This window comes from Rhinolophus hipposideros (assembly GCF_964194185.1).
Source record: "Rhinolophus hipposideros genome assembly, chromosome: 11".
Classification (NCBI taxonomy): domain Eukaryota; kingdom Metazoa; phylum Chordata; class Mammalia; order Chiroptera; family Rhinolophidae; genus Rhinolophus; species Rhinolophus hipposideros.
The window spans coordinates 21,174,718-21,188,020 of NC_138057.1; positions in this window are offsets into that span (position 1 = coordinate 21,174,718).

Sequence of the window (13,303 nt, forward strand, 5' to 3'; positions counted from 1 at the left end):
GTGACTTAATAGCAATAATATCATTACTCTTAAAATTAACAATAACTCCATAGTATTATGTAATACACTGTCTCTGGTAAATTGCCCCAGTTGTACCAAAAACATATATTTGTTTTCTTCAAAATAAAATTCAATCAGACCAACCCAATTACCTGGTTGACTGTAACATTTTGCATTTGTCTCATTGTTTCCTCATATTGTCATTTAAATTATTTCTCTCTCCCGTTTTTCTTTACACTGGAGGTTAGATAGAAAGTCTTGATTAGTTTCAAGTTCAAGATTTTTGGTAGGAAGTCTTCATAGGTAATGCTGTATAATTCATATTGCCACTTATCAGGAGGCATATAATATCTGGTTATACTATTAGGGACATTACATTAGGGAGACTAAATTTACTTTACCAGACAAGTACAATCAGTTTTGCTATAATGCTATGCATATATTCTTAAAAATCCCTAGCTATGCAAAATTACATAGTAGAAGCCACAAGGCTTATGGGGAAAATGGGTATAAGGGTACTGCAACGTTCAAAAACTTTGGAGTGACACATAACAAAAAAGAGGACTCTACTAAAAACAGTAGCAGTCTTACACATGTGAAATGGTTAAAATCTATATAAATACGATAATAAATATGGTGCTTTACCTTGAAAAAACACCTGATGCTTGCTTGTGGAAGTGGGCATAAGAAGGGTTGCAGCTTGTGAGTTATTATGAAGGGATAGAAGAAGAGTTATTTAAAATTGCACAGCAAGTTGCAACACCAGATGTGGATGGGTGTGGCTCATCACACACGTGGTGAAATGAGGTAGCTGGGAGATGTTTAAGATGCACACATGTGCATTTTGTGTCTTTCCGGGTGGCTTGGTTCAGCAGAGGCAGTTTGCTGCATTCACCTAGTGTGTTTTGTGGAGAGACTCATGCCCAAGTAAACATGGAAATGCACTACACTCAGAGTGCTCTCTAGTATATCAATTATATTGGAAAGAGTGCACATTTCAAAACAAGTGCTACATCAGAACTGACTACATTGGTAATTTACTTTTCTCTCTTTTTCTTGGTCAGTCTGGCTAGAGATTCATTACTTTTGTTGATCTTGTCAAAGAAATAACTGCTGGTTTCAGTGAATTCTTCTGCTCTTTCCTCCATTTATTGTGCTCTTATCTTTATAATTTCCTTCTTCTCGTTACTTTGAGTTTAATTTTCTCTTCTTTTTCTAGCTCTCTAAGGTAAAGGTTTAGGTCATCAATTGTAGATCATTTTCATTTGTTAATATAAGTTTGTAGCATTATATATTTCTCAATTAATACTACTTCAGCTACATCTCACAAATTCTGATATGTTTTCAATATTATTGCAGAAGTAGTTTCTAAGATTTCCACAGCTGCAAAGATGGAGTAGACATACTTACTCCGATTCATTCTATTAAGTACAGCTAAAAACCTTGGACGTAATATATACATAAAAAAAAAAAAACTAAGAAAACTATGAAAGGTGAAGAGCAAATGGCTGACACGCTAGAGACCCCGAGACTATAGTAATGACAGGGTACCAGGGTAATGTAACCAAGGCGTGGTGGGGATTCTGAACTCCCAGCCTTCACCCAGCAGTAATGAGAAGTCACCCCCACTGAATGTCTTTGGAGGCTAACTGGAAAACCTGGATTTCCATCCCCACCTGTCGGCAACAAGCCATGCTTCCCTTCTCTAAACAGAAATTATTTAAAAAGGAATCTTACAACATGAAGATAGAAGAAAGAATAATGGAAAGAGCAAATATATGAGTTTTCTAAATTATGTTTGACAGTTGAAGCAAAAATTATAACACTCTAATTTGGTTCTCAATACACATAGAAAAATTTTTTAAATGTACTGTTTCATACAATTATAAATGGAAGAGGGCCAAAAAATGCAAAGTAAGACAAGGTTTCTGTATTTCATTCTAACTAGTCAAATGTTGACCAGTAGAACTACACACACACATAATACCTGAAGTAGTCAATTAAAAAGCTATAAATACAGCTGTTCTATATTTACCTGCATTCATGTATAAATACATTAACACAGTAATGGATTTTTTTCATAAAAGCAAAAATCCTCTTTGGATTTCTTAGTAAAAACGTACTAATCTGCGTCTTTCATAAAAGTAAAGTAGCTTACCATGAACTTTCGGAAAGTGGAGGATACTCCACTTTACACCATTTGGCTTACAAAAGGTTTCATAGGACGCTATACTTGGATAGTGGGGGAGACCTATATAAAGTGATACACTTGAAAACACTATAGACAGAAAGTGAAAATGGTAAGCAAAAATAGAGTTCGAAAAAACCTGGGAAAATTTTAAAGATTTTTTTGTATGCCGTCTGAATAAACAAAACCAAATCACTTGGCCTAACCCTTCCTGTAAAAGCTAACTCTTCATGGGGTCACCTAAACCGCAGCTAGGTGCTCTTTGAATTAATTCAAATATCGTAGCTCTGATGAGTCCAATGCTGCCATTTTACAATGTGCAAAATAAACCAATGGGGCGGGGCCTACTTATAACAGTTCAAAAGAATATATATGAAGAGATAAATCAAATGGTGGACTCAAACACAAAATATGCTTATAAAAATGCAGAAAGTCTAGTTATCTTATTATATATTATTCATGTATTATGTTATTGTTATTTATCTTTTTTTTATTAGTTTCAGGTGTACAAGACAAGGTAATGCTTAAGCATTCATCATTTATATCCCTTACACTGTGGACCCCTCTCCCCCAATCCACTATCCCTCCGACCTCGCACCAAGCCATCACATTATATATATAAAATTATAGTTGGCATTCATTATTGTTTAGCTTCCGGTGTACAGTGCCATGATCAGGCATCTACAGTATCCCTGAGGTGGTCTTCAAAATGGGACAGGTGTCCATCGGATACCCTACAAAATCTTTACAACATTATTGATTACGTTACCCAAATTAATTTTCAAAAACCCTGAGGCTATCTTGTGGTTACCAACAGTTTCCTAATCCTTTCACTTTCCCCCTTATCCCCACCCCCCCGCCCATCTAACAACTCTCAGTTTTTCCTCTTTGTCCCCAAAACTGTTTCTGATTAGTTCATTCACTTATTCTTTTCTTTAGATTCCACATATAAGTGATTGTTATTTATCTTAAACTGTGGTCATAAAAGATACTGTGCAATATTTCAATCTTTTGAAATGTAATATCCTAACATAGGGTTTATTTTGGTGGAGATTCCACATACACGGGAAAAGCAGATGTTATGGGTAGTGTTCTGCCAATGTTAGGTCTACATGTCATTCCAGTCTTTAATCTGTCCTGAATCTGACTAATTATTCTATTAATTACTGAGAAAGGGATGTTAAAATCTCTAATGATGATTGTTGAGTTTTTTATTTCTCCCTTTATTTCATCAGTTTTTATTCCATGGATTTCGAAATTATTGAATGTGTGCACAATTATAAGTTATGTTTTCTTGATGAATTAATCCTTTTTATCATTATGAAGTATCCCTCACTATCTCTGATAACCTCTTTGTTTGACATTTATTTCATTTGATATTAAGGTAGCTTTACCATCTTTCTTACACTTCTGTTTGTATGCGACATGTTTTCCTATGCTTCTACTTTTATCTGTTGGTGTCTTTACCTTAAAGTGTGTCTTTTGTAATCAACACATAACTGAGATTGATTTCTTATCCATTCAGACAATCTCTGACTTTTAGTTAAAGTGTTTAGTACATGTGCACTTAGTGTAATCATTAATACAGTTGGCTTTAGGTTTATTATCTTGCTGCCATTGAAAAAGATGTTTTTGCAAAGAAACAGAAAGTCATAGACAGAGCCAATGGTTTAGTGGTTACCAAAGTGGTAAGGGGGGATGGGTGTTAGAAGAGAGAAAAGGGGGACAAATATATGGTGATTAAAGGAAAACTGACTATGGGTGTTGAACGCACAATGCAAGATATAGATGATGTAATACAGAATTGTACACTTGAAACCTATATAATTTTACTAACCAATGTCACGCCAATAAGTTTAATAAAAATAAAAATAAAAAATGTTTTTGTTTCACTATTTTTAATTTTCTACCTTCTTTAGAGTTAGTCAAATAATTTTAAATAATATCTTTGAATTTTCCTTTTTAAGTATACCTTTTTATGTTCCTTTTATTTATTGTTTACTGTAGATATTACAATATGCTTTCTTAATTTATAACAGTCTACTTTGAATTAATACAGGCAGTCCTCACTTTGCATGGCAGCACAGGACTGTAAAAATGCCCATGTAAGCTGAAACTGTGCAAAGCAATCTTAATAATTAACGGCAAAAATTACAATTGTTCTGTGACCTTTAAAAATTTTTGTCAAAACATTTAAAACTCCCTTACTGCTGTTTATAAATGAATAGGGAAATGGAAAGAAATAGTAAAACTAATATTTATTTAGTACATTGTAACTTAAAACATTAGGAACATTGAAAATTAAAATGTTTTATTTGTTCGGGCAAAAAAAAAACATGTCAAGAGTAGTTTGAACAATGCTTGCTTTCTCCTTCTCATTATGTAATTTAGGATATAGAGTGAGCACTGTTTATGTGCTAATGAGTTGTTATACTGCTTTCTATATTAGGATCTAATTCCAGTATTTTATCCTTTGCATTTTCAATGAAATGAAATATCTCTGAGAGTTTTTATAATATGAAGTTCTTTGCCTGATATCTGCACTCTGGTGTATTTTCATCCTTTTTGTCATAACTGCTTTCCTTAATTTAGATCCATAATTTCACCTTTCCAAGTTCCTCCAGCTGCATATCTGGAATCTCTCAAATAGCTGTAGTGTCAACATTCCCAGTCAACAATTCTTCTATAATTCCATTTATTTTTTCATTCAAATTTTACTTCTGGGTGTATCACTTGTCATTTTTTTATTGGACTTTATCTTTTTGGCCAATTCCCTCTTCTGATTGTCTATTTTTGTCAAATGTCATGTGAGTTTATCACTGGGAGACTAGGAGGCAACACAACTACATGCTTTGCTGACTGTATGAACTAAAAACAGATGCGTATTAACCAATCACTAGCAGACTTTGAAATAAATGGCATGATTGGTTACTGTTCATGACGATGTTATTTATTTATTATGTACATGTTATTTACATAGTGATTTGTTGCCTGAAGAGCTAGCAGCAAACTATATATTATGCACTTACAGGTAGTATATTATGGTAATGAACTCTGAACTGTATTTTTGTGGGACTGGTGTTACTTAACTAAATCTTAGTAACTGGAACTCATGCGTATTGGAGCCACGCACAGGGAAGCCCGCCTGTATTGTACTACCTCATGAACAGTGTGAGAATCTTATTACAGACCTTTTCATGCCGCCCCTTGATCCACTTAGCAATCCTAGAGACTGGCTTCCTTTAGAGATCTCCACACAGAACTAGTCTACAATCCCATCCAGTGTTATCAAGCCTTGGGCTTGGGATGGCCTCTTTTATAAAAAGTCTGAATCCCCATCACTGCCACGTGGACCATCAATTTCACTGTATGGTTTCATGTTCTCTTTAGCAATAGACACATTTCTAGGTACACTCAAAGTTAAAGTGTTTCACATTGACCAATTTGGGTTTAGGATTTTGTTTGTTTGTTTGTTTGTTTGTTTGTTTACTTAACATGTGTACGTTGAACATCTGTTTGTGTGGCCAGCCATTAATCTTTTGGAGCTCTTAAAGAGTTATACATTTGGTTGCTCTCAGGTCTGGAGGAATCAAATTCATAGACATCAAAATATGACTAAATATATAAGATAAGAAAGAGGTTCCGTAAGTATTCAGACACTCAAGAGTACTTGGCTTCTGATCATTGGCATTCTGACATTTAATGTCCATCCACACAGAGACTGAGTCCAAGAGTGTAAACTATGTCCATCCAATTTCTGTTCTGAACACTGACATGCTTGCTAGTATTTGTAGTTTGCTTTGTGAAACCTAAATTGCCCTCACAGGTGTGATGATGATGGTGATGATGATGATAAGCTTATAGTAAAGCAAAGCAAAAAAAAAAAAAATACACTAGCAACCTGCTCACTTTGTACTGAGTTTCACACAGGCACCCATAGTTCCACAGAGGAGGTTGGAAGTTGTTGCACCATCCTGCACATGCATTCCTTCACAGTTCGCTTTGGCCCACCAAATCCTATAGACTGAAAACCATATGAATTATTGGATGAAAGAGTTGAATTGGAGGTGCTTGTTGCTTTGGTCCAATATCAGAGGTCGGCTGAGTCTGCAGAGAACATTTGGAGGGGCAAGTCAAAAAAAAAGGCGTTGTCTTGGGCCCACTGAAAGGGACTGTCCACCATGAATCAGTCCTTTCCAGCGCCATCTGCATAGATAAGCAACTGTTCTCAATCCTGCACCTTTAAAATGCAAAGGCCTAGTAGTGGTAATCTTTCCCAGCACTCACCGAAACACTTTTTGGAACGCAGCATGTGGAGTCAGGCTTCAGGGGCAGAGAAAGGGCCAAACCATGTCCTCATCCATTCACCCACTGATTCATTCAAATTTTCATTCATTCACCCAGATTTGTTAGTCAACCAGCAGTCCAGGCTCTGGTTTAAGGTCTAAAAACACAAGAATGAATGCTTGCTTCTTTCTCCCGGAAATTCCCAATTGGCAAGAGAGATAGACACAAAAACAACAAATCACAGCACCACATAGCAAAGGCTATAAGGAAATGCTTCTGAACTACACTCTCTCTCCCCATGCACACACACACTACATTAAATATGAACCAAGTCTCGGGGGCAACAAGGCTGAGCAGCACAGCACACCTGATGGATCCGTTGTTCAGCATTTTGTGCTTTGCTACATTTCTTACGCTTCCTTAATCCTTAAATAAGAAACCTAACTCCAGCTTCCGTAAACATTCAAGTGCCCTGAAGTTTCAATCATCCCAGTGCCCGCACATGTTTCACTTTCCTGAAAGTGAGCTTCTTTCTCTACAGACAGGGGAGCCCCGCCTGGTAGCTGCTGTTGCTTCCCTTCCACTACTATTCTCCTTTCCTGGAGTTGGTGGGGACACCAGTGCTTGTACTTTCTTATTAGACTCCAGGACAGCAACATGCCCTGCTGGCATTTAAGGCTCCTCTCCAGAGGAATTCAGGTCCCAGATTCCTGGGGTTTGTTGGGAAGACGTTTGAATGCCACTACCTAGTTTTGCACTAAAAATTACTTTTCCCCTCTGACCCAGAACTACCGTGTTTCCCCGAAAATAAGACCGGGTCTTATATTAATTTTTGCTCCATTAGTGCTTATTTTCAGGGTATGTCTTATTTTTTCATGTACAACAATCTACATTTATTCAAATACAGTCATGTCATCTTCTCCTGGTACATCGTCATAACGTACTGAATGCGTCTGACTGGCTGACATCTTAACTGGGGTTTATTTTGGGGGTAGGTCTTATTTTCGGGGAAATAACGGTAGATCATACCGTGATGGTTCTCAGCAAGATATCTCTGCATATTCAGGGCACCCAGCCGAAAGGCAGGAAGTAATGTTGGTCTCCCTTCACAGTGTTTAAGAGTCTTCATCCAGGTACCGAAGGGCTGGACTGCACATCTATCAATCAGAACACCTGTCTCCATACTTTTTTACCTTCTCTTTCTCTCATGGAAAGAGTATGCCTTCACACCCCAGAGTTCCCATGGTGAGCATGAGAGTAGCCTCTTCCCCCTGCAGTTAAAAAGCAAGCAGGTGTTTGCAGATGGCCCACCCTCCTGCATCCACAGCAGCATGAGAAGAAAGCCAAATCCACATAATCCTTTGTATCTGTGACATTCTTAATTTCAACAAACTATATATTAACTCCTAGTAACCCTTGAAACTTTTCAGAGTGAAGTGAAATTTTTTCATATGCTCTCTATATTTACACCAGGACTCCCCAAACATTTTAAAGTGCACATGGGAAAAGGGGAAGGGACATCATAACCGAGTTACTCATTTAACACGCAGGTGAATAGAACCTCACAACACATTGGGTAACTTGATTACATTTCATCTTCTTATCCAAAACATGTTAAATCTGTAATTAATGCCAGAAAGTAGGAAATGCTCTTCTTAGGAGAGAGGAGTGACTGGTTTTCCTTCTGTGATAAATTGGGGTGTAGGCTAGGGTTCATAAAGTGAGGCATTTCCCAAACCTTGTCCCAGTGTAAAGGGGAATATTTCAGTCCTTTCAGAAATCTTTTAGGAACTCGTACAGAATCATACAGGAATTCTTACAATCATCAGGAGGTGCTTGAAAATCTACAGGGTCAAAACCAAAACCTTTGGGTCTTTCATCAGTGGGCAAGTCACAAGCATCTACCATGCCGCTGGCACCTTACTAAACTCTGAAAGGTTACAGAATGGAAACAAATCTCGATCCTCAAGTTGTCTCCTATGGGAGACATCAATTCCCATTATTGAGAGTAAATAGAGAGACCCTCGAGGATTCCCTGGCACATAGAAAGCCCCTAACAAATGGTAGCTTTGGTGATTAGCATCTGGGAGGTACATAGGCTTCAAAAGTTGCCATGGCAGCACTGAGTGGACCTGGTATGGGGAAGATGCCTCAGATCTCACAGAGGAGGTGCTTTGAATCGAGCACTGGAGGATCAGTATGGAGTTTCCAGGGAAAAGGGAACAGTGTGCTCCAGGCAGAAGGAACAGCACAGAGAAAAGCAAGAGCTTGAATTTACCTTGACAAAAGGAATCCCGCATGTGGCTGGTATCTATTGAACAGAGGATTGATAAGGTGAGGTGGGAGAAAATGCTAAAGTAAGGGTGAACTGGGGCCAGATTCTGAAGGACCCTCACGTTCAAGATTCAGTCTATAGGCAATGGACCCTGAAGTTCAAGATTTAGTCTGTAGACAATGGGGGGCAAAATTTTGAGGGGGAGAGTGATGTGATCAAACTGTGATTTAGAAAGATCACTGTGAGGGGAAAAAAAGACAAGAAAAAAGGACTGGATGGGATCGCCAAGAAGCAGGAAAGATAAGCTCCAGTTAGAAGGCTCCTGTTGGGGCAATGAGGCGATATGATGAGGAGAGTAAAATAGGTAGTGTGACCGAGAAGGTGGAAGATGGGGGAACATTTAAAAGACAGGCTGTTTTTTATTATGAATTACTACGCTATTATTCTTTCCAAGTTAGTGGTTCTAGTTTTCAATGATGTTCATTACTACATACGGCAAGTTCTTTGGGGGGGTGGGGCGGGGGGAAGACTGGGTTTTGCAAGCTGTGTACCCTACCCGTGCCGGGGGAGGACGAGCCTGTTAGACGTGGTGGCAGTTCTCTGAATTACTGGCACAGGACTCCCAAGTATTATAATCAACACTGAACAAGGGGTTTTGCCAACCTGTCTTGAAGGAATGAAAAATGCCACACTGGGGTTTCATTGTACTTTTTCAGAAAGGGTAAAACAAGTTCTTTCTTGGGTTATAGGGATGAACCTTTAAAATGCACTAGTTACTCTCGGAAGGTCATCCAAACCTGATCGGCAGACTGCTGTCAATCATAGAACAATGGAGCCCCCAGACTGTGGTCCAGTAGTTTGAAAGCAGAGGTCCTCATTGCTAGTAGCAGTATAAACAACAGTTGTTTGGTGCTAGGCTTGGTGTCAGGGGTACAAGAGTTTAAGGCAGATGACTGGTTTGGCCTTGGTTTAAATTGAATCCTCATCAAATAAAGGGGAAAATGAAACCCGGGATTTGGCAACTCTCTCTGTTAAACGCCCTTCATATAATCAATCCATCCCAAATCTCAGGAACTCGATCTTTAAAATCTTTTAAACACAATGCAATTTGACAATTACGTGCCACCACTGCGACCATGGTCCAGCCACCAGCCCCTCTGGCCTAGATTCTGCATTAACCTCCTGGATGGTCTCTCTGCTTTCACTGTTGGCCACTCCCTCCCACAAGCAGCCAGGAGCTTCCTTTTTATTAGAAAAGACATCATGTCAAGTCATTCACCTGCTCAAAGCCCTCTCCTGGGTGCTCATCACACTGAGAACAAAATCCCATCCCTTACCGGGCTCTCCCTGCTCCACCCCTTCTTCAACCTCATCTCTTACCAGGTCCCCTCACTCCCCTAATCCCTTCCTTTGGCCCTTTTCAAATCCCTTGAACACACCAGGTACTCTCCTGCTTTGGGTCTCTCCAGTTCCTGCACTTCTGTCTAGAATGTTCCTCCCTCTATGACATGTACCCAAAATAGTATTTTCCCCTTTCTCTAACCCCTTACCATGCATTGTTTTTTTTCCCAAAGAATTTTTCCTGATATTTTATTATGCATTTATTTATCTCCCTCCTTCAAGTGCAAACTCCAGGAGAGCAAGGATTTCGTCTGTTTTGTTAACTGCTATATTCCAGTGACTAGAATGTCAGGCACATAGTAGGTCCTCAATATTTATTAAATGCACAAAAGACTGATTTACTGACTGAATGAATGATACACTAGCTTCAAGTCCTAACCCAGACTCATTCCCCCTCCGGTCCTGAAATAGCATTCACCTTCACTCTCACAACTTATCAAAACCACGCTAGGCCACATAATGAGGGGATGGGGCAGGCTTTGGACCTGTGAAAGGTCAGTACATTTTAAAGATACCGGATTCTGCTCTTCAGACCATTTCAGATACTGTCAAGAACTCAAAATCTGCACCCACTCTGCCAAAGGAGGGGAATTTAAAGTGACTTCATTTTGGTAATAAACCACAGAAGATTAAGTGAAGGTATGCCATAACTCTGAATGACCTCAATATACTCCATGGATGCATTATACAAATAAAATCTCACTTTAAATAGTTAATGCATGATTTCAGTCTTTTGATTAAGAATTGCAAAATCAGTACCTCTTTGGGGGAAAATAAAAACTAAAGCAAGCTTAACGCTAAAGGACTCCAACTCCCTCAAAAGGGCATTCTAGTCAAAGGCCAGAGAGCCCTCTGGTGGCCATTGGCAGTTAACAAAATCATGGGTTGGGGGGAGTCACAAAGAGGAAGCAGCCTCATATTCAAATCCATACATGGGATTATTAAAAAATATCTCAGGAGAACTGACTCTGGGTGGTGAACACACAATGAGAGATATAGATAGTGTATTACAGAATTGTACACCTGAAATCTATGTAACTTTACTAACAATTGTCACCCCAATAAACTTTAATTTAAAATAAACAAATAAATTAATTAAATTTAAAAAAATAAAAAAAATAGCTGTCCCTTCAAAGAAAACGGATGATGGCTATAATGTGGGCAAAGACTCAGTTCCTGTTTTCAAAGGGGTTGAAGATTACTACCGTGTTTATCCGAAAATAAGACCTAGCTGGACAATCAGTTCTAATGCGTCTTTTGGAACAAAAATTAAGACCCGGTATTTGTGTTGTGTTGTGTTGTGTTGCGTTGCATTGCTTTGCGTTGCATTGCGATGTGATGTTTATTATATATTATATTATACCCAGTCTTATAGTAAAATAAGACCAGGTCTTATATTCATTTTTGCTCAAAAAGAGGCGTTAGAGCTGACTGTCTGGCTAGGTCTTATTTTCAGGGAAACACGGTATGAAGAACAGAAATGTGGAATTACAACAGAGTAGGATAAATTATACAAACCAGAATACAAGGTGGCCATATTATCCATCGTGCAGAGGTGAGGAGTGACGCCTGAGCTGAGGGCTGTAAAGGGAGCAGGAGTTAGCCAGGTAAAGGGAATGGTGTGTACATGGGAAGTCATAACCCAGGAGAGGGACCCATAGATGCAGAGGCATAGAGGTCAGAAAGAATGTGTTTAAGGATGCCAGGAGTTACATACAAGCTGTGACGATTACTCTTGGCTGCCTGCTCACCAGCCATTCCCTGATCTGTTTTTTCTTTCTGGACTGCTTTCATCTTGGTGAAAGAAAATAGCAGATACTAATTTTCCTAAGTGCTATTATGACTAGAGATGGCCATGGGACCCAGCCCTGACCCATGAGATGTAAGAATCATGTGCTTGAGGGAATGAGTGGGATATCGTTTCTTTCATGACGAAAGAGGAGACACCCATAAGAGAGCCCAGTGTTCTCAATCTGCTTGTTGAAGTTGTAAAGATGTGATCCAAGGAGCTGTTGCAGCCATTTACCTGGTGGCTATGAACAGAGACATCACCAACACAGTAAGGATGATCTTTGTTGACATTACAGAGCTGCTGAACCAACCCCGGGACCTCCCAGCTCTGGACTTTCTCATCATGACGGAAAACAATCCTATGGCTTCAGCCACTCTTAGTTAAATATTCTGTTATTTACAGCCAATGGACACTCACTGATAACACACTTATTCTATGACATGAGGGCTGTAACATGAATAAATTTGCATTTCAGAAAAATCAGGCTGATAACGAGCAGAGAATGAATGGAAGAGGGCAAGAGGAGAAGCCAGAGGCAAATTAGGATACTTATCAAGGTTTAAATGTGGATGGGGGAGGTAGGTGGCGATAAGGCCTGATCTCTGCACTGCTAGGAATGGAACAGAAAGGAGATATAAAATATATAAATATATATGTAATATATATATTCTAAAAATATATAAATATAAGTAATGTATATTACATATAATATATATTTATATATGTAATATATAATATATAAATATAATATATACAAAGTAAAATGTATGTATATTTTTACCATATATATTTATATATAAGTAATATATATAAATATAATATATATAATACATATATTATATATATAAAGTAAAATGGACAGGATTTGTTCATTCATGGGGGAAGCTAGAAGATAAGATGAAGGGAGAAGTCATGAGTGAATCCCCAGTTTGGAGCTTGCACAATAAGGTAGGTGGTTAGGTCACTCCTTAGTATAGAGAATTTAGGAGAAGGAGCAAGTCAGGATGGGCTGGTAATGATGAATTCTATTTGGGACACACTGGGTTTGATGAGCCGAGTGGAGTCCAGTAATCAGCTGAGTTTTGTATCGGGAACTGAGAAAATCTGGACTTAAGACGAAAATATTTGACATATCCACATGGACATAGTAAGTGAAGATTCTAGTCCCTCTTTTGGGAGCATATATAGAGCAAGGGAAATCAGGGAAGAGCCCTCATGATCAACATTTGGACGCAGGAAGAAAAGCCACGTTGATTCTAAGGAACAGCAAAGAAACCAGAGAGAATGAAGTGCCTCCAAATGGCAAAGAAATAGAAAGACTCCAGAAGGAAACTTCCCACTTCAGAAGAGAGACGTGAAA